Source organism: Apium graveolens, chromosome 5 (assembly GCF_009905375.1).
Source record: "Apium graveolens cultivar Ventura chromosome 5, ASM990537v1, whole genome shotgun sequence".
Taxonomy (NCBI): domain Eukaryota; kingdom Viridiplantae; phylum Streptophyta; class Magnoliopsida; order Apiales; family Apiaceae; genus Apium; species Apium graveolens.
In genome coordinates, this window is record NC_133651.1 from 90,891,353 (window position 1) to 90,913,853 (window position 22,501).

Here is a 22,501-nt window from a genome sequence, read left to right on the forward strand (position 1 = left end):
AAGGGTTATAACAATTTATATAATTCAACTTAAATAAAACATGATAGGATAACTAGCCACCTACCAGCTTAACCCTTCACCTCAAGCCAGTCATATGGACTAATAGCTATCACCTACTTCCTTGCTATTCGTCGATGGTGTGGCCACATTGCTATCTGTGGGGTTAGAAGATGAAACAACAAGAATGAGCAAATAATGTCCAACAAGTTCTACCAATAACTATCAACTTATAAAAATAGAATATACTTTAATAGGACTAATAGGGAAAGAATCAAACCTTTATACCCTTTACATTGTTCCTCAATCTCAATATCTTTTATAAACCTCAAACCATTTTATAATTCTCCAATAGATCAAATTACTATGGGATATACTTTTCATTCAATCAATCTTTATTGTATCGTTTTCCAGCACTTAGCTGTAATATAATTTAATAACAATAATTACTCATTCCCTCTTTCAACAATCAACATCAGTTTCAAGATGTTCCATTACCGAACTATCTTAACAATACAATATGTTGTTAGATATAATGCAATTTACTTATTCTATTTATTATCAGCATTTATCTGTGACAATTCAATTTATAACATTTTAAATGTTTCTTTTTCGAGGGACTGGGACTTTTAAGCAACTGGATATAACTAAACGATGATCAGTCGCTTCAATCATGTCCTTCCGATGAACCTTTTTACTACTAGTAGATGGACAAGAACACTTTTTGTACTTGACCAGGACAAGAACACTTTTCATACTTGCCCTTATGATGGACAAGATCACTTTTCAAACTTGTCATCATCCTTTGGCAGCACCCGAGCCAAAAATAAATGGTTGTACCGACTAGACACGACCACTTACGCAGAATTACCGCATTTCCGTTATTCTCAATCAACGGTACTGGCATACATGTCGACCGTAATTTAGTTTTAATAGTATGTTGACCAATCTGGTCGCATCTGCTAGGGCATCATGTACAATGATCCAAGCACTAACAGAGTCCTATGAATTATAAAAAATCTTTACTTTTCATTTTAATATTCATAACATTCCATGTTTTACATTCCACCATTATCTCTCAATCTATTCTATATCAATCACAATATTCTTATCGCTTTATTCTCATTATTACCGTTATTTATTTAAACAGTCATCTCATTAATTTCTATCCATTAAGGAACATTATTAAACAAATAACATTCTCTATTTTACCAGGAAGCCTTAACAACTACTAGATTATTTAATAATCTCTTACGCTCCGATTTAAAAAAATATATTTAAAATTCAGCCTTCACTTGAATAAGATCCCTTAACCAATATTTCAAAATAATTAAACTAAAGAATTTTTTTTATTTAAGTAACTAATTGATCCTTCAAAGGATTTTTAAATAATAATTAAATAATTAATTGTTATCATTTAATCTTTATTTACCAGAATCCATCTTAAATTATTCATTTATCCCAAAACATTTTGAAGAATAGATAGATTATGAAATTACAAATACACCATCCTTACGAGTTTAGTTTATGATAAATTATTTGTTATCCTCGTTTTGGCATTTAATAAGATTAACTAATTCAACATCTGATAATCAAAGAAAGGACTAATATATATAATTATATAATATTTGAAGGAACAATCTTCGAACTAAGATGACACCTGTCAGAGGAAAGGTCAGCTTTCGGTCGACATAACGAATACATAAATAATTAGCTAATAACTTTCTCGTTCATTTGAATCCACTTCACTTAATTACCCTTCCCTATTCTAGGGATTCAAAAGTCCTTTTATGTACATAACTTAGGGTAGCCATGCGTACCTCGAAATAGTTCTCAATTCATATCTAGTCTATGCATATATATATGTGTACATATGTATACTTTATAACGAACAATATCATAAAGTCAAGAAGTTTATAGTTAAAGGATAGAAGTATTGGCTCAGTGATGCGAATGCAAATGTGACTGCAGATACGAATGCGACTGCGAGGGTCCTGGGTTATGTCGCGGTGCTGTAATATTGAAACAAAGTAGGGTTAGCAACTAGTGCTAACCTATACCACTTAAACTATCACATATAATCCAATGCATAACTGCTATACACATTTCCCATTTCTATTGGACGATGCCACACATATCTTAAATGATATAAAACATGTTATTTATACTCACATTGTATCCTAGGACTTAGCAAAATTCATGTTCTAACTCAATTACATTCCTCCACGTTTTTCGCCATTTTGTTTAAGGTTTTCCTCGAATACCACTTACTCTAATATTTTTATAAAATCGAAAATAATCATTTTAATACGAAACCTTTGCGAAAGCCTTGCTAACCGTCTCTAGTATTTTTCATAAGAGTTTCATATTATTTCAAGTCCTTTAAGGGGTTCAAAGACAGCCTCAAAGTTGCATACAATGTAAGGTTTGGTTTCGCTAAATATCGTTTACTAAAACAATCGTTTCTCCTAAACCGTAAATCCGTTTAACATGGTATATACATCAAAATGAAGCTTAAAATATGAACTAAATTATCATGGCAGTGGTTAAGCTAACCAGTGGGGGTTCCATATCCGAAAGTTACACAAAAACAGAGCATTGAAAAATCTAGCATTATAACGACTATAATATAATAATTTCCTGGTTTTCATTATGTTAAAACCTCTTAAAACCAACTAAATCAACAACCCAACTATCTTTACAACATAATCAATTCATAGTATATCAATAACATGCCACCAAAAAATATCCATCAAGATCTAACCATTTATACTCCAAACTCCATAAACAAGCATGTTCTTGAACATAACTTAGGACTTCACTTAAAACTTAATCATAGTAAAAGGGTGGATGAGTTGTATACCTTCCTTGAATCCTTAAACACACTAACAAGATCTTGTAATCCTTAAGGGATCCTTGATCTATGTTTATCACGTTCAAACTTGCAAAGGAATTCAAGAAATAAGTTAGAATTTTTGGAGTTACCATTAGTGCGCTTGAAAGAACTTAAAAAATAAGGGTCTTACCATGCTTATTTGGATGAGGCTTGTGAACAGAGTTTTAGAATATCTCAAGAAATTTCTAAAGAGTTGTAGAACATAATATTTGAGTGAGAAATGAAGGAGATAGAGCAGTTTTAAGATGTTGGCTCTGTTTTGGCCGAGATGAGAGAAAATGGAGAGATTTGCTTTGTTGCTTTACTTGGCTCTTGGATGAATTATTGGGTAAAGTGATAAAGTTATGGCTAGATATTTTTTTATGCATCATTATTGCAAAAAGTGATGACCTCATCTTGCTTTTGTCATCAAAGGGATAAGTGTCAACTAATTGCGGTTAGTGTGATGCAATCAAGATTTAACCACTTAGTTGGTTCCTTATGGGTGCTTGGAAGCTTCTAACTAGCTTGGTTTATTCCCATGTGTTTTCCGTTGTTCGCTTAAATCTTTCTCTGCTCGGCTATCGTTCAGTCTTGTTGATCATTTGGAAGAATATATCTAGGACTTCATTGTTATGGGTTTAATATAATCTTCTTGGTATCTTTTATTTTTTCATCAATCCTCCTTTATAATCCTTGGATTTAAAATCCTTCAATCTTAACATTATATTCTTAAATCCTCCAGTGTCTGGTGGAATTTTGGGGAAAAATAAAAGTGCTCATCTTCAATTTCTAGTGGCTTTTACATACACTTATTTTCATCACCGAACACTAATACGAACTCAGAATTTCAATAAAAGAACTTCTATATATGTTTGTCTGATAATATTTTACAATCGAAAAAAATTACCATTCATCAAGGTTTCAAATAATTACAAAATTTGGGGTTATTACAGTTGTAGTTTAAACACTTCATATTGAGTCGTCAGAATATTCATTCTGTTTTCTTTGACTTCAACAGTACCTTCCATTAACAGCTCAATAGTTTCCCACATTTCCTTTGCACTATTACCTCCTAAGAGTTGATGACTCATATCTTTGTCATTCGATTCAACTATTATAAGTTGAAGGCTTGTGTCCAGATTTATCAGCTCCTTACCGGTCTCCGTATATTTGGACGGATCCGTGGGAGTGGATGTAGAAGGAATTTTTACACCGATAGTGGTAGTCAATTCAACAACCAATTCCATTCAAATATAAGGACCATTCAGTAATATCCCAATATATAATGAATTCGAAGCTTTAATGAACAACGTCATCTTTGTATTCCATAGGTTGTAATTTCCTCGATCAAATGTAGGAACCTTGATTCCAATTCTTTGGTTGTTCATCATCTTGACAGAATAAAATTAAATAAGATTCAAAATTTCAAGATTGAGAATTTTTGAAAATTAAAAATTTCAAGAATTTTTTTTCAAGAACTTGTTATATTTGGTTCCTTTCTCCGGATCTTGATTTGTATGTCAATAAATAAGCTCCGATACCAATTGTTAGTCCCAAAGTATCGTAGAAGGGGGTTGAATATGATACCTACAATCTTTTTCGATTTGTTTCAAGTTCTTCGTTAAATATACGGAATCTAAATAGACATAAAACAATTCGAGGAATATATTATTTTATTAATATAAATCTTGAGGTTGCCACACTGTAATCGAATCAATGATTTGCTACAATAAATTCAACAGTATAACAGTATGTTTACAAGCTTAATAAATAGAACCTTCAACAGAGCTTCGTAAAAACACAGTTGGTTGCTAAGGAAGATAACTGAATGAATTCAATTCATTTTTGATCTATTTTATAATATTCAGTTTCATTTGTACACATGGCTAATTCTCAGCAAAGTACAAACTAAATTGCTTTTGTAATATCAAAGAATGAAGACCAAGTGATGAGTTGCGCTTATAGTGAGAGAGTCTCCTTCACTTGCGCCTTGAAGGAGTCCCTTGCCTTGGTGTATACTTCCAGTTGCGCAAAGGGGAAAATAAGCTTCTTGATTATTTTTCTTCTATGTTACGCCTAGAAGGGAACTATTGTTACTTAGTCAATTCTCTCTATTGCGCCTAAAAGGAGAGTGTTATTCCCTAATAAGACAACAAGAATTACAAAAGGGGGGTTGAATGTAATTCTGGCTACTTTTTAAGATTTTAAAATAGTTCTAACTTAATAAATATAACAGCGTTTGATTTGCAATGGTGCGGAATAAAAGAGTAGTAGGAATCAATACACTAATTAATAAAAACACTAGCCTTTAAAACTTTTTGGTGGATTTGAAAGTATCCACCAGATATATATATATATATATATATATCAGAATGAGAACTCTGTGAGGCTTTGAATAACTCATAGCTGCTTTACAAGTTGAACAAACAAACTTCAGAGAAATGCTTACAAAATACAGCTTGATATATTTCTCTGAAAATGTATTTTCTTAGTTTAAAATATTCCACTTGCTACACTTGGTTTATATATCACTAAGTTTACATGACAGTAAGACAAGATAATAAAACAAAATATTTCTAGTCTAACTCCATGCTGCTTCACTGCTCTATTCCAGCATCTTTGAATATCTTCACAATTGCATGGAAATGGTAATGCTTCTTTGTTCTCAAAATCCTGCTTAACAGGCTGCTACATTCCTTTTGCAAACACCCAACGCATGTGACTGTGTTGTCACTATCAACAACTATTTTGAATTTGATCATCCATCGGGACTATGTTTGTCATCCGTCAGGAGTCTTGATGATTATCCGTAGGGAGCGTTGTTGATCATCCGTCGGGAGTCTTGTAGATCATCCGTCGGGAGTCTTGTAGATCATCCGTAGGGAGCTTTGTTGATCATCCGTCGGGAGTCTTGTAGATCATCCGTTGGGAGTCTATCTGCCACTTGACTCTATTTCACTTATACAGAATTACAAGACATCTCATATTTATAATTAGTCAACCTATTCTGCATATCAATCTAGTAGTCAACATGACTTAGATAACCCTATACAATCTACTAGACTAAAACATGTTGTTTGAAGAAATGTGCTATAGTACTTATTTGTTACATAAGCTACACTCTCGATGGATGTCAAATTGTCATCCGTCGGGACTATAAAGTTCATCCGTCGGGACTATAAAGTTCATCCGTCGGGACTATATTAGATCATCCGTTGAGAGCTACAAAATTTCACTAAGTTAAATCTACTAAGGTGTTTTGTTTAACTTATCATCAGGTTCACAACATATTCCTAACAATCTCCCCCAATTTATGTCTACTGGAATTGTAGCCATAAATGAAGAGAAACTTGATGATAACAAAACACTCTAAAAATACAGATTAAGAAGTAGTAGATAAAACTGATAAGTGCTACAATATTCATTAAAAATTGAATAAAGCAAAGTGTACAAAGAGTTCTCACAATCATTTTCAAGGTGCTCCTCTAGTCTGAGCAGATGATTCTATTTCCTTGATTGTCTAGATTTCTTCCCAAGCTTTCAGTTGTTTTCTTCTATTTGATTCTGGAGTTGTCCGTGGAATTTAAGTTCACCAGCTTCAGATAGATCCAGCATTTCTTGCATTTCCAATAGAGTCTCATTGCTAGAGATACTCAATTGATCATTCAGTCTGAAGAATCTTCTAACTCCCTTATCATCCATGAATTCCATCAGCCAATAAGGCCTCAAATGCACTCTTTTTCCTGTGAAGGGAATTGATAGAGTCTTTGGGAGTGCATCTTTGGCTCTATTGCTCCTTAGATCTTTTATTTTATTAAGGACTATTCTCCTTGCAGTCACATTAAATCCAAAGTTCTTCTTGAAGGATGAATAGACCTTATCAATACATATTGGCTTTCTTGAAGAATCCTGTGAAGTGGCCTTGTGATTTCTTTCCCTCCCGTATACTTGAACACTAGCCTTTCAGGAAAATGTCTGTGAGCATCAATCCCTCTTACTTCTTCCAATTCATCCAAGTAGAGGTTTATCTCAGAAAACTCTTTGATGTCACAGATGTAAAAGAGATCCTCCTTGTTGACCGTGGGTTTATATTTGGTTAGGGTCTTGGATCTAAGAGTCACATGATTCACTTTCTTGGTTGCTCTAATCTTTGTCTTCTTTGGTTTGTTGAAGATAGGTAAGTTTAATTCAGGAATTGGCAGACTTTCCCAGTCTATTGGCTCATGCTTGGGAATAATGGGCTCACCATGAAAGTTATTTTTTGGATCCATCTTGAATTCCTCATGCACCACTAAGGGCATGGATGTTTGAGTTGATATTGTAGACTTTTTGGGAATGTAGTCCTCCATTTCCTCATCACTAAAGTCCAATTTTCTTTTGGAGTGAAGCTTGTATCTAAACTTTATTTTCTGTGGAAATTCATTTTGCATTTGTTGATCTTGAGCTTCAATAATCACAGGTGGTTTTTCAGAAATCTCAGTTGTAGATTTGATAGCTTGAAGTTTGTCCAAGATAGCAGCCTGCTCCTACTTTTGTTTGAGCTTCTTAACATCTAAAGCAGCCTGCTTCTTTTCTTGCTTGATCCTTTCTTTTTCTTCCTTCTTAGCTTCTACAAACAGAGGGTGTCCAGCCACCACATAGATCTCTTTTCCATTTCTGTAGATTTTAGCAATTCTCTTCTTTTGAACTGAATCAGATGGATCTTTGTAAAATGCAATTGACCTTGCCAACAACTTCTTTTCATCTGTCCTAGGTGTCTCAAACATATGATCCACAAGATTTTTGTCTGAGAACTTTGAATAGTTCCTTTTTGGCTTCAGAATTAGATTGGCTTTTGGAGATTTAATGCATGAGGTTTGGCCTTTTTCCAAGCTACCTAGACTCATTTTATTCACAGAGATTTGCTTGACTTGTGAGTGGTGATGAAAGATCTTTTCTGTTTTCTATAGTTGACCAATTTTTTTCTGAATATCTGCATCAATCTTCTTCCATTTTTCATCTAGCTCCTTCTCAGCTGCTGCTACAACAATCTTTGTCAGTTTGTCATTTGATTCCAGTTTTGCTGCTGCTAGATTGATGAGATCGATGCTATCCATAGCTGGTGGCTTAGTGAAAGCAATTGCTGGCATAATTACTTTGCTGACTTGAATGTTGAGCTGTTTCTCCCCCTCAAGTGATGAACCTTTCTCCCCCTTTTTGTTAGCATCAAGTTGTTGAGAAGAAGGGAGTTGTGCAGCCACCAACTGTTGGAGTAGAGCAGTCTGAGCTTCTTGATTTACAAGTATGTTGGCCACTGACTTCTCCACATTAGACAACCTAAAGTTCATGGCCTCAACTTTTCTATTTAAATCAGCTTTTTTCCTCAATTACTGAGCTATCTCAGTTATGGTGGTTCCAGGAAGTCTAGCATCCAACCTTGCTATAAAATCCTGTTTACAATCAGAAATTTCTTGCTTCATTTCATCCACACTTTGACTGTGTTGGAGAGCTTGAATCTTGTGCAGTTACAGAGCTTCAAGATGTGCTTTGAGTAACCTTTTAGTGCTGGCACTTACGGATGCCTAAATGGCTGATTGGGTGTCATGAATAAGCTTGAATAATATGGATTAGAGATGTGAATATGAACACTTTTTGGTTAGCATCCGGGAAGGAATGCCTGTATCTCCCCCTATGCTCATGCTGTCATCCTCATCATCCCCACCATCATCCCCAAAAGAGTCTTCAGCCAGTTTAAACTCACGGCCAGTTGTAGATGGCATAGCAGTGATTACATCATTTGCCCTTTATAGAGAAACAGTTGTATGCACTAGGTTCAGCATCTTCTCAGCATCCCCATTGCCCTGTTCAGCTAGAGTTTGATAAGCTGAAACATGATGAGTAAATGTCTCAGCATCCAGGGAGATAGAATCTATGACATCTTGATATTTATGCTGAAATAGTCTCTTCCTTTCTGCATCACTGACATTCATTGACTCACTAGCAATGGTGTCCACCCTTATAACTCCTGTACCTGCATTTCTCTCATGATCTCTCTTTTGTTGCATCAAGGGCTCCCCTTGGCTTACCACCCTCACACCCTCACCTTCACCTTCTAAGGTGGGACTCCTCTCACTCTCTTTTTCCAGGATGGAAGAAATAGCCTGCATGAGTTCACTCTTTTCATCTCCTTTTTCCTGGGAGCAACCCAGCCTCTCACTCATTTCACTCCCTTCCCTCAGTCCTAAGAGTGATTTTACAACTACTAACTCATCTACACTTGTCACAATTGTTGAATTTTCAGTGTGTGTAGAAAGTACCGACAGATGAGGAACATCCATCGGGATAGTAGTTAGGCTAGCCGACGAATGACTGCTGTTAGGCACATCCATCGGGATACAATCACTAGCCGACGGATGAACAATATCCACCGAAATAGAAGAAATAAATGAGTTTGGAGTGCAGAATATTGTAGACTCTGTGTAGATTGATGAAAATTTAGGCACAGATGTCTCAATAGATCCTGAAAGAATTGGCAAGTGAGCCAATAAATCATTTAAAAGATGATGCTCACTTGCACTAGATTTTGGCTTCCCCAACATAGTTAAAGAAGGGGAATCAGGAATTGATGTGTTAATCATATCCACATCCAGGGAATTTGTGGGAGAGTTTGGTGTTTGAGGTGCTTCTATCACTAAAGATTTTGGCTGTGACTCCACATTTATTGGAGCCACATCAAGCTGAATTTGAGATGGTGCAGTGACTGAGTCTTTTGCTCCGGTTTGCACTGTGTGTGTTCCCTGTACCTCCCCAAGGGTTTTGGATCTCTTCTTTCTGGCATAGGTTTGAGGTGAACTTGTGTCCCTTACCCTTTTGGCCTGTGCTCCTAGTTGGGAGCTTGTTTCAATAGCGACATCCTTTTGGGAGGATGAAGTTAGAATTGTGCTAATTTCCTTATTAACTACCACCATTTGTTGGGAAACTGTGGTGTGGCTAGCCTTGGGTACACTTTTCTCACTAACCTTATCCTTAGGGTTTCTTTGATTTTCACCCTGTCCCTCACCCAACTCACTAACCTGTAGACTCTCCTCTTTAGGTTTGGTAGATTTTGCAACTGATTTCTTTTGAGAGAAACTAGAGGGGGTTTCTTTGCTTTGGATTTCGAAGTTATTGTTTTGGTAGCTTTGGTAGGCATCTGTTGGGTCATTGACACAGATGCCATAGCTACACTTAAAGGCAAAGAAATTTGCGAGGTTGGAAGAGTAGAGACAGTGGTGCTTACCTCACTTACCTGAGGGCCCTTCATGATTGGAAAGTAGAGGAGGGGCGCCTCTTTGTGGTGACTTACTCTGTTGAGATCTTCAATGATTCTCCTTTCTTGAACCCAACAATTCAGTGTGTTGGTTGGGTTCTCAATAGCAATATTCTCAATAAGATAGTTAGCAAGCATCATAAAAAATCTAGCATAATAGACACTTTTACCTCTCTTATCAACTTCCCCTAACTTATAACTTAACTCAAACATGATCATGCCACTGAAATTGAAGTACTTATCAGTAACTAGCATATAAAGCATGTTAAGCATGACAGTATTAACAGAATCAAAATTACTTACTTTACCAGAAAACACTTTGGCAACTACATCACACAAATAACTCCACTCTTTTCTAAGACCTAGCCTCCTAATCTCACTTAACTTAGAGGTAGTGATAGCATAGCCAATAGAATTAAGCATGATAACTAAATTAGCATCTGTGTGTGGAACAGTAGTAGTGTTTTCAGGAATTTTAAAGCATGATTGAATTGTATCACTGTTAATGCAAAACTGCTTACCTTTAAGAGTGAAAGTTATGGTCTTGTCAGTAGACTGGTACACAGCTGTTGTCCATATCTCCTCCACAACTTCACAGTAGATTGTGGGTGATTCTAGCATAGCATAACTGAGTTTGCATTCCTTCACAAAGTCCATCATTTTGTGAAAATCTTCAGATAGAGGAATCTCCTTGTTCACAAGAGCTACGAAGTTATTTTCATAGATGAATCCAGACTGAGACATGATTTTGACTACTGGTGCCATTGTTAAAGTACGGGAGCTTGCAGAGAGAAAGAGAGTATTTACTTTGGGGAAGAAGAGAGTTAGAGCAATTGATTTGAGAATGATAATAGAAAAGAATGAAAATGAATTTTGCTTTTATACTATCTCAGAAATAAACTGTCAAAAGTAATAAAGTGAAATAAAGTAACCAATCAAAATAGCCCAAAATAGCCGTTTAAAAATAAATAAACTGTCAAAATTCTATCAATTATCCGTCGTGTTATACTTACAGACTGTAAGTATATCCGATGGATAATGTTCAGAGTTCCAACGGCTAAGATTGAGACAATTCGACTGATGAGAATAAAACAATTATCCGTCGGGTATAAAATAATCCAGAAAAGTAATTGATTTTTATTAAGATATTCTATTCCGACGGATGATCAAACTCGATGGATAATAAGCATCCGTCGGGATGTGAATTTTTACTTAGCCAAAATTTCATGTAATATCCCATATTTTCAAATATTATTATTATTATTATTTGGAATTGTTTATGTGATTTTTATGTGAATTTTGGTGAATTAGCTGATAATTGGAATTGATGTTTGGGTGTTTATATGTGATATTATTTGAGTATTTTAATTTTTATGTGCTCAGAATAAAATTTAGATAATTGTGATATTTTTCTGGTAACTTTTGGACTGTTATATGATTTTATAATAATTTAGGTATTTATTAATTATTTTCCGAGTAATTATAAAACTGTTTTATAAAGTCGGGAATCGTCAGTCTTCAACCGTTTTTTGCGTTTTTACAACCCGAAACTCTTCCGAAAACTCCTTTCTAACCTAATATGGTAATTCCGGACATTTTCCATGTTTTGACTTTTTCAATCCGGATTACGGTTTGATCCGTACGCGTCCCGACGTACAATTTTTGATACGACAATCGTTTCGATAAATCAACATAACCCGTATTCTCGAGAGACGGGATATTTTTACATTATTTTCGTACATGGTGTTTTATGAAAAGCTCGGTTTTGATAATTATCCAAATCTGATATTAAATTGTATCATTTTTATAGTTACTTAACGACTAAATAATCTATTTTTGGATTGTTTTGTAGTTACTTAGCGGCTAAGCAACTAACTTATCGATCCAAAACGATCCAGAACGAACCAATATTCCGTAAATATAAATCGCATATTTCTTATTTCATTTATTTCTTTTATTCATTTGCAACCAGTAAAAATACAGTAAATACAGAGAAAAACCCTAGAAACCGATACGTTCCTGAGAATCAAACGCGCAAACGAAGACGTTATCGAACTCTGATTCGGGTGTGCAGCATATCAAAACGAAGCTCTCGAAATCTTCTTTCTGAATCAATCATCCGTTTTACCCAGAAATCAAGGTATTTTTCCAATTTAATTATTTTAATTCGAATTAAATATGGATTAAAATATGAATTTTCGTTCTTGATGTTGTTTGTGTGTTTTGATGGCATAATCATGTAGATAATTTCTTCCTGGTCATTTTGGTATATTATATGATGAATTTGGAGTTCAATAACATATAAAAATTTGAGTTTGATTCCCGAATTTAAAAATTAGGGTTTATAGAGTTTAAATGTTTTTAATTGATTTTGGGTATTTCTTTGTTTGGGGTTATTCGTTAAAATTGATTGTGGCAACTGGTAGATCGTCGAAAGACGATTCGAATGATATATATTTAGTTAACAGACGATAGCCGGAAGGGCTTCGTCGGAAAATCGAACCCCGCGGCGGCGAGATTTTGAGGCGACGTTTCTGGGTGATTCTTCAGTTATTCAGGCGATTTGATTCCACAGATGTGTTCCTGGATGTCTCAAGAATATCCCCTGTTAATTTGTCAGCGTTCTGGGTTGTTTTTGTGTCGCCGTAAAAGCTCCAGTCGCCGTTAATGGCGACTGGCCGGCGGGAAGGGGGCAAAACGGGGAAGACAACGAAATTACTGTTTAGCCCCCATGTTTTGCAGAATTTCTGTTTTAGTCCCTGAGTTTTTCAAAAATCCCAAAAATCATATTTTGGTTTTATAATTTTCAGATAATGTATTTTCTCTTTATTATTATTTTCAGAAAATGTTTTTAATTATTTTAAATTCCCAAAATTTATTATTTTAAATTCTAAAAATTATTTTTTAATTCGAAATTAAATCCAAATTATTTAGTTAATTAATTTAATTGATAATTAATTATTGAATTAGTCAATTATTTAAATATTAATTGATTAATTGATTTAATTAATTATTAAATAATTTTAATTGATTATTTAATTAGATTTAATTATTTATTTTGATTTAAAAATTCTGAAAAATAGTTTCGAGCTTTAAAATATTATTTTAAATTATTTCCCAGGCTCGATAATTTTTATAAAATTATTTTCGGGTGTTCGAGCCCTATTATTAAATTATTAAATCAGTCGGAGACCATTTTTAATTCCGAAAAATGTTCAAAAATTCATATTAAATCAACCGTTCGTCCGTTTAATACAAAACGAACGCCTCTAGACTCGGAAAAATATTCTGCTTTCAATAAAAATACTTTCGAGACCTAAATCTTTTTGTTTCGAAAGGTCGCTTATTTTACGAATTATTCTGAGTCAATTTTTGATCGATAAATCATATTTTGACTCGATTTCCGTTTTGAACGTATCGAGTCGAACCTTTTGATGAATCGAGTCATATGTGATATGAATTATGTGATACGTGGCTTATATGATTATGTGTTTATATGTTATGTGAAATACATGTGTACATGAGTCAAGAGTCCCGTGTTTGTCTGTTATATTTATGTGTGGGCTATCGTATGGGTAGACGATAGGCTTTTGATGCGCAATTCATTGAGTTATTATCGTTTAGACGATTAAAGTGTGATCTTTTAATTATAGATGCGAGTCTTTCAAGATGATCAGGACCAGATGGAATGGATGTAGGCTAGAGTTATATTGTTTGGAATAATGGGTTGCAGCACTACATGATCAGCAGATCAGAGATTTAGCGAAGTAAAAGCGGTGATGCATTGAGATGCCAGACTGAGATAATTGCATTTATACGAGTGTGACTAACTACTAAATCTCAAAGGCAAGTACCCCTGACTTCACTTATCGTTCAAGTGACGTTCCTATCATCACTTATTGTTCAAGTGATATTTATTTTGAATCTTATCATGCAAGTATTGCTTTCCCTATTCTCAATTTAAAATCGATAAATGTTTTACATATCACTGAATTAAATGATTCTGTTTATGCAAGTACTCATCTGCTATTCTATGTTCAGAATAACTAAGTGATTTTACTTATCCAATTATCGGATTTATAAATGTTTTGGATTTTGAGAAAAATGATTTGGTTGCGAGTTTCCTGCCCAAGTGAATGGGCGAATAAAATTATTTCGGGTGTCGATTATTATGACCCCATTTCAATAAAAGGTTTTAAGATTGGATCATAATTGCGTAAGTGACCGGGACGGACGGTCTAGCGGAGGGCTATTTCTAAGTGTCATATGAAATATTATGACACAATTTTTGCCACAGGCAGGTATATTGCCTTTTTATTTGAGTACTCGTATTTTTAGTGTCATGTTTCTACGAATCATGACTCATTGCTATCATACGGGCTGATCAGCATGTGATAGTACGTCCGTCGAAGAATGATCCCAATCTAAATTATCATATCATTTTTTGATATTCATAGAATAAATAATTTATCAACTGTTCTGTTCTGGATAAAAGGTAAAAAGCTGTTTTAATTCAGTTTCTGCTTGATGTGGATATTTTGTTTGTTGTTAAATATCAAAGGTGGTATTAGTGCAGATGATTGATGTTGACTTCAGTATGGGATATTGTGAGCATCCAAGTTCGTAGTGATATCTAATTTGATATGACAACAAAATCAGTATTAATATCAAGAGTTCGGTTTTGAATAAAGTTTATGATTTAATCCATAATCATTGTTTCATGTTATTGTGGTTTATGATATTTCCGTAAACACTGTTTTACGAGTTTTATTCTCGTCAAGATTCAAAGTATTGCTGAAGCATTTCGCTCAAAAAAATCAAAATGGTTTTGAATACAATTCAGGAATCAATTTTGGGGTTCCTCAACTAAAATTTTATGATTCAGCAATTATGATTTTAAATGTTCTGCTCTAATACAGATGTCGATTTTATATCAAAACAAATATATATATTACAATGATCTTGCTGAGCATTTCTTCCGCTCATACTTTCCTGTTTTCAAATTTAACCTCCAGTGAGGATTAGCTTGCGCTGTTTAGCTGCGTAATTCGAGGAAGCAAAGAAGAAGCTTTTGGAAGGTGGTTGGTCCAGGGTTTGTGGACTAGTGTAAGTTTTATTGTGTTAAGTTGTTTATATTATATTATATTATAGTTGTGTTATTTTATAGTTGGGCCTAGTATACTTCTTTTCGAAGTTATACTAGCGGGTTAGTATTGAATTGGAATTTGTTGAAAAGAGTTTTAAAAGAAAGTGAACAATTTATTGGTGAAATTTGGATATCTTGTATCTAGAACTGTAACCTTAAAAGATCTTGGATTAGTTTGGGGTCATAAATGATAAATATCTTCCGCTGGCATTTAATTATTGATTAAACAGGTTGATTTGGATTGAGGTTTCATCGTGATGGCCAAATTCTCTGACCCCGGATTTGGGGGCATTACATTTCATCTAAGATATAAAAATCAATTAAGTTTCTGGCTGCATTATACTTGCAAAAATATCTGAAATGGTTTAAAAATAATTAAGCATACCTAACTCACTTACCAACCTAGAAAAGGTTGATTCGTCAAGTGGCTTGGTAAAGATATCTGTAAGCTGCTTTTCACTTGGAACAAAATAAAGTTCCACAGTACCATTCATCACATGTTCCCTAATGAAGTGGTCCTTGATGTCTATGTGCTTTGTTCTTGAATACTGAACTGGATTTTCAGTGATGGCAATTGCATTTATGTTATCACAGAAAATATAAATTCTTTCCACTTGTAGACCATAGTCCAATAATTGGTTTTTCATCCATAAAATATGTGCATAGCAACTGCCAGCAACAATATATTCAACTTCACCTGTAGAAGTAGAAACTGAATTTTGCTTTTTACTGAACCAGGACACAAGCTTATTCCCTAGAAATTGACAGGTTCCTGTTGTATTTTTCTATCTATTTTATAACCGGCATAATCTGTATCTGAATAACCACTTAGATCAAAACCAGAATCTCTAGGGTACCAAATGCCAAGTTTTGGTGTTCCCTTGAGATATCTAAAAATTCTCTTAATAGCTACTAAGTGAGATTCTCTAGGATCAGCCTGAAATCTAGCACAAAGACAGGTAGCAAACAATATATCTGGTCTACTAGCTGTTAAGTACAGAAGTGAGCCAACCATACCCCTATAGCTTGAAATATCCACAGACTTTTCAGTAGTGTTCAATTCAAGTTTAGTTGCAGTGGCCATGAGAGTTTTTGCAGATGTGCAATCCATTAGTTCAAACTTCTTTAAGAGATCATAAATATATTTGGTTTGACTAATGAATATTCCATCACTAACTTGCTTAACTTGTAAACCATGAAAGTAAGTTAGTTCTCCCATCATGCTCATTTCATACCTACTTTGCATCAATTTGGCAAACTTTTTGCGAAGTTTTTCATCTGTAGAGCCAAATATATTATCATCTACATAAATTTGAACAAGTATACTAGAGCCATTAACATTTCTAAAGAATAAAGTTTTATCAACAGTACCTCTTGTGAAGTGATTTTCCAAAAGAAACTTTGATAAAGTGTCATACCAGGCTCTAGGTGCTTGCTTCAATCCATAAAGTGCTTTCAAAAGATAATAGACATATTCTGGAAAATTTGGATCTTCAAAACCAGGAGGCTGGCTGACATAGACTTCCTCCGTGAAATCTCCATTCAGAAAGGCACTTTTGACATCTATTTGATAGACCTTGAAATTGACATGGGCTGCATAGGCTAAGAAAATTCTGATGGCTTCAAGTCTTGCAACAGGAGCAAAAGTTTCATCAAAATCTACTCCTTCTTGTTGGTAGTAGCCTTTAGCAACCAATCTAGCTTTGTTCCTGACCACTATGTCATATTCATCCATCTTGTTTCTGAATACCCACTTGGTGTCAATTGGATTCTTTCCATTAGGTTTGGGTACCAGCTTCCATACCTTGTTCCTTTCAAATTGGTTTAGCTCCTCCTGCATAGCTAAAACCCAATCAGGATCCAACAAAGCTTTTTCTATCTTATTTGGTTCTTCATTGGAAAGAAAGCTGCTATATAAGCATTCTTCTTGAGTTGCTTTCCTTATTTGAACTCTAGAAGATGCATCACCAATAATGAGCTCAAAAGGGTGATCTCTGTTAGTGTTTGTGCCCTAGAGACAACACTGTGATGTTTTAGTTAAAGACATTTGGATTATTAATATTCATGTTTTATCGATTATTCCCTTTATAATTTATTAATTCTTAATTTACTGTGATATAAATGTTAGATTAATAAATGTCCTTGGAATATGATATGCAATTCTATATCTCTAAGTACATGACTTAGAAATGAGATTATGAGAATAATATCAATATTCCTAAAGGTCCCTAGTCGAGTATTATTATTAAGGGACAATAATAATGCATCAAGACTAGTGTGTTTGTTGACTGATGATCACATCTCATTGATCATAGGTATTGATAAGTGGCATTTTATACCACTTAGAACGTCTTAAAATGGCTTAAATTGGTGTCTTGAAATCAAGTATTTTGTGTATTTGATGCGTTTTTCTAGTGTTTATGCATTTCAGGGTTTTAGTTGCATTTCGGGGGAGGAATCATCAAGAATAAGCCTTGGCATGTGTTCACCATTGCGAGAGGAAAGAAACGGGCAGATTACGGCGAAGAAACGGAGCAAAATCATTTTTTTTCCAGTAGAGGTCTGAGCGCCCGCTCAGCATTGCTGAGCGGCCGCGCAGCAAGCTGAGCGCCCGCTCAGCTATGCTGAGCGGCCGCGCAGGGTCGGGAAAAAAGACAAATTATTTTAGGACTTCTACTTCTGTTTGGTTTCCACTTCTATGTAATCTGAGTTTTATGGGACTATTATATAAGTAGATTTGAGACGTTTTCACAAGTGTGGATTAAAAGAAGATTGTGTTTTTACGCAAGGAGCGAAGGAGATAAGGAAGAAGACCGATTTAGCACACCGCAACGAAGAGGAAGCATATATTCTTGTGATTCTTGTTTCGTTGTAACGTTGGATGCTAGTTTTCTTGCTTTGAACTTATTTATTCTTGTGACGTACTCTGTTTTAATATAATTAGTTTAGTTATTATTTTCTTGTGTTTGTTTATCATGATTTCATATGAACGCATGATGATGATAAGTGCTATTATGGGCTAATCGTGATCATGGGGTTGCAACGGATTTATTATGGAATTCTTTAGTTAATTGTTTAATACTTTAGTGTGTGATGATTGTATGATATCTAGTGTTAATCTCTTGTGAAGCGACGGTGGATCTTGAGATTTAGAACTTGCCATGCTAGCATAGGTTCATGTATGTTGTGCATGATTAGTGGGTAACTCTAACAGTTTTATTTGCCCTATGTAATCAAAAGGAATAACTTGTGCTTAAATCGTTGTGTTGTCAATTTCTGTAGACATATAGGAACTCAACATAATTGATGACTATTCAACTTCTATCTTAATTGTGGATGCTTGGTGGAATGGTATTAGTACAATGAAAGTTGGCTTTTATCAGTTTCGTGTTATTCGATTAATATCATCACTGTCACATGCTAAAGGTAATAACAATGGCTATAAAAGGAAGTAATAATGAAGTTGTGATCTCATGAGTGTTTTATTATTGATAAATTGAAGTGTTATTTAAGTGGTTAATTAAGTAGTTAATTGTAGTTAATATTTAATCAACAATTTTAAGTGTTAGTGTCTTAACATTGAGAAGTAATTATACATTGGTGAGTGAGTTTAATTAGACAATAATTTAGTCTGAGTCTCTGAGGGAACGAACTAGAAAGTATTCTATATTACTTGCGAACGCGTATACTTGCGTGAATATTAGCGCGTGTTTTCGCCCTAACAAGTTTTTGGCGCCGCTGCCGGGGACTCGACGTATTTGTTTAGTTTATGTACTTACCATCATTGGTCATTAGGACTCAGTGATTAGGACGTAGTAGTTACTTATTTTTTCCGGTTGTGTTTTAGGTACTTTAGCAAGCGTTTATGCAAACTCGTTCTCGTGCTCGCAAGAGGACTTTAGATATAGCTGAGGAGACAGACGAAGTTTTTGATACTCCGGAGAAGTTAGATTTTGAGGATTCGGATTCAGAAACTGAGCAGAAAGAACCAGTAAACATGGGAGATCGTATTGTTCAAGCTGATCCAGCTCTTATGGATTTTTCTCGGCCTAAAATTGATGACATTCAGTCAAGCATCCTTCATCCGGCTATTCAAGCTAACACCTTTGAAATCAAGCCGGGCACTATTCAGATGGTGCAGAATTCTATTTCTTTTGGAGGAGCGGCAACTGAAGACCCCAACATGCACATAAGGAATTTTGTCGAGATCTGCAGCACTTTTAAGTATAATGGCGTGACTGATGAGGCTATCAAGTTGAGGCTTTTCCCATTCTCACTAAGGGACAAGGCTAAAGACTGGTTACATTCTGAACTAGCTGGGTCCATCACTACGTGGCAAGATCTTGCGCAAAAGTTTCTGGTGAAGTTTTATCCGATGGCAAAGACTGCTGCTATGAGGAGTGCTCTTACTCAGTTTGCGCAGCAACCTACAGAGTCTATGTGCGAGGCTTGGGAACGCTACAAGGAAATGTTGAGAAAATGTCCACATCATGGAATACCGGATTGGATGGTGATCACTGGTTTCTATAATGGTTTGGGGGCCCAATCTCGGCCCATGCTCGATGCAGCAGTTGGAGGCGCCTTATGGGCTAAAAGCTATACTGAGGCGTATAATCTTATAAAGACGATGGCTGTGAATGAGCATCAAAACCCAACTCAGAGGATGACGTCAGGCAAGGTAGCAGGTATTCTGGAAGTTGATGCAGCCACCGCTATTGCAGCCCAGCTCCAAGCACTATCAATGAAGGTTGATTCTCTGGCTACATATGGAGTTAATCAAATAGCTATGGTTTGTGAGCTTTGTGCAGGTTCTCATGCTACGGATCAGTGTTCTCTTGTCAACGAATCTGTTCAGTATGTGAATAATTATCAGTGATAACAGCAGCCTGTGCCAGCGACCTATCATCCTAACAACAGAAATCATCCAAATTTCAGCTGAGGGAATAATCAGAATGCTATTCAGCCACCATATCAGCAAGGAGTGAGTAAACAGTTTAACCCACCTGGATTCCAGCAACCACAGCAGTATATTACAAGGCAATCATATCCTCAACAGGGAAGTACAGCTGCACCTACTAGTGCTGATTTTGAGGAACTTAAGCTATTGTGCAAGAGTCAGGCGGTTTCTATCAAGACCTTGGAAAATCAAATCGGTCAATTAGACAATGCAGTGCTCAATCGTCAACCTGGCACTCTTCCCAGTGACACGGAAGTACCAGGCAGGAAGGAAGCTAAAGAGCAAGTCAAGGCTATTACCTTAAGGTCTGGAAAAGTGGCTAATGCTAAAAAGGAAAAAGAAGTAGAAGCTGAAATTAGAGATGAAGAATCTAAGCAAAAGGAGAAAGCGGCAGAACCAAGGAAGACTACTGTTGAACACACTCTGCCTGAGGCTAATACAGGGGAGAAACAGCTCTATCCTCCACCACCTTTTCCTAAGAGATTGCAGCAACAAAAGCTGGATAGACAGTTCGGAAAGTTTCTGAAGGTGTTCAAGAAACTTCACATCAATATACCTTTCGCTGAGGCTCTGGAACAAATGCCTAGTTATGTGAAGTTTATGAAGACTATTCTTTCAAGGAAGGTGAAACTGGATGACCTTGAAACCGTTGCTCTCATGGAAGAATGCAGCGCTGTTCTGCAGTAAAAGTTACCAGCAAAACTGAAAGATCCAGGAAGCTTCACCATTCCTTGCACCATTGGCAAACTGACTTTTGACAAGTGCCTTTGTGATTTGGGAGCAAGCATTAATCTGATGCCGTTGTCGATCTTTAAAAAGCTGGATCTGCCTGATCCAAAACCCACATACATGTCGCTACAATTGGCTGACCGTTCCATTACTTACCCAAAGGCCATAGTTGAGGATGTGCTCGTCAAGGTGGATAAGCTCTTCTTTCCTGCAGATTTTGTTATTCTGGATTTTGAGGAAGATAAGAAGATTCCCATAATCTTGGGAAGGCCTTTCTTGGCTACTGGCCGTACCTTGATAGATGTGCAAAAAGGGGAACTTACTATACGGGTCCAAGATCAGGATGTGACCTTCAACGTATTCAAGGCAATGAAATTCCCTACAGAAGATGAGGAGTGCTTAAAATTGGATGTGATTGATTCTGCGGTTACTTCGGAACTCGATCGCATGCTAATGTCTGATGCATTAGAAAAGGCCTTAGTGGGGGATTTTGACAGTGATGATGAAGATGGCAACGAGCAATTACAATATCTGAACGCTTCTCCATGGAAGCGAAAGCTGGACATACCATTTGAATCTCTTGGTACTTCTGACCTTAAGAATGCTGAAGGGAAGCTCAAACCATCAATAGAGGAAGCACCTACCTTGGAGCTCAAGCCATTACCTGAACACTTGAGGTATGCTTTTTTAGGTGATTCATCTACGTTACCTGTTATTATTTCATCTGACCTTTCAGGTAGTGAGGAAGACAAGCTCTTAAGGATTTTGAGAGAATTCAAATCGGCTATAGGATGGACCATAGCAGATATTAAGGGGATAAGTCCTTCATATTGTATGCATAAAATTCTGCTAGAGGAAGGTAGTAAGCCAACTGTGGAACAGCAGCGAAGACTGAATCCCATCATGAAGGAGGTGGTGAAGAAAGAAATTCTGAAATGGCTAGATGCAGACATCATTTATCCTATTTCTGACAGCTCGTGGGTGAGCCCCGTACAATGTGTACCTAAGAAAGGAGGTATCACTGTGGTCACAAATGAAAAGAATGAGCTCATCCCTACTCGAACAGTTACAGGATGGAGAGTATGCATGGATTATAGAAAATTGAACAAAGCCACAAGGAAGGATCACTTCCCTCTTCCATTTATTGATCAGATGCTTGACAGATTGGCGGGTCATGAGTATTTTTGTCTTCTGGATGGTTATTCCGGGTATAATCAGATTTGTATTGCACCAGAGGATCAGGAAAAGACTACCTTCACTTGTCCATTTGGCACGTTTGCTTTTCGCAGAGTTTCGTTTGGGTTATGTGGCGCCCCGGCCACTTTTCAGAGATGTATGATGGCTATATTCTCTGACATGATTGGAAATAACGTCGAAGTGTTCATGGATGACTTCTCCGTCTTTGGACACTCATATGATGAATGTTTGAATAATCTGCGCGCCGTACTCAAAAGATGTGTGGAAACTAATTTGGTGCTCAATTGGGAGAAATGTCATTTTATGGTG

General features: G+C 35.8%; 1 non-coding gene across 1 annotated transcript; it reads right to left on the bottom strand.

The window, feature by feature from the left end:
• Positions 1 to 19,699: 19,699 nt before the first annotated feature.
• LOC141662761 (small nucleolar RNA R71) lies at positions 19,700 to 19,806 on the bottom strand. The gene has a single exon (XR_012550854.1). It is a non-coding gene; the product is annotated as a small nucleolar RNA R71 (small nucleolar RNA).
• Between the last annotated feature and the right edge of the window lie 2,695 nt (positions 19,807 to 22,501).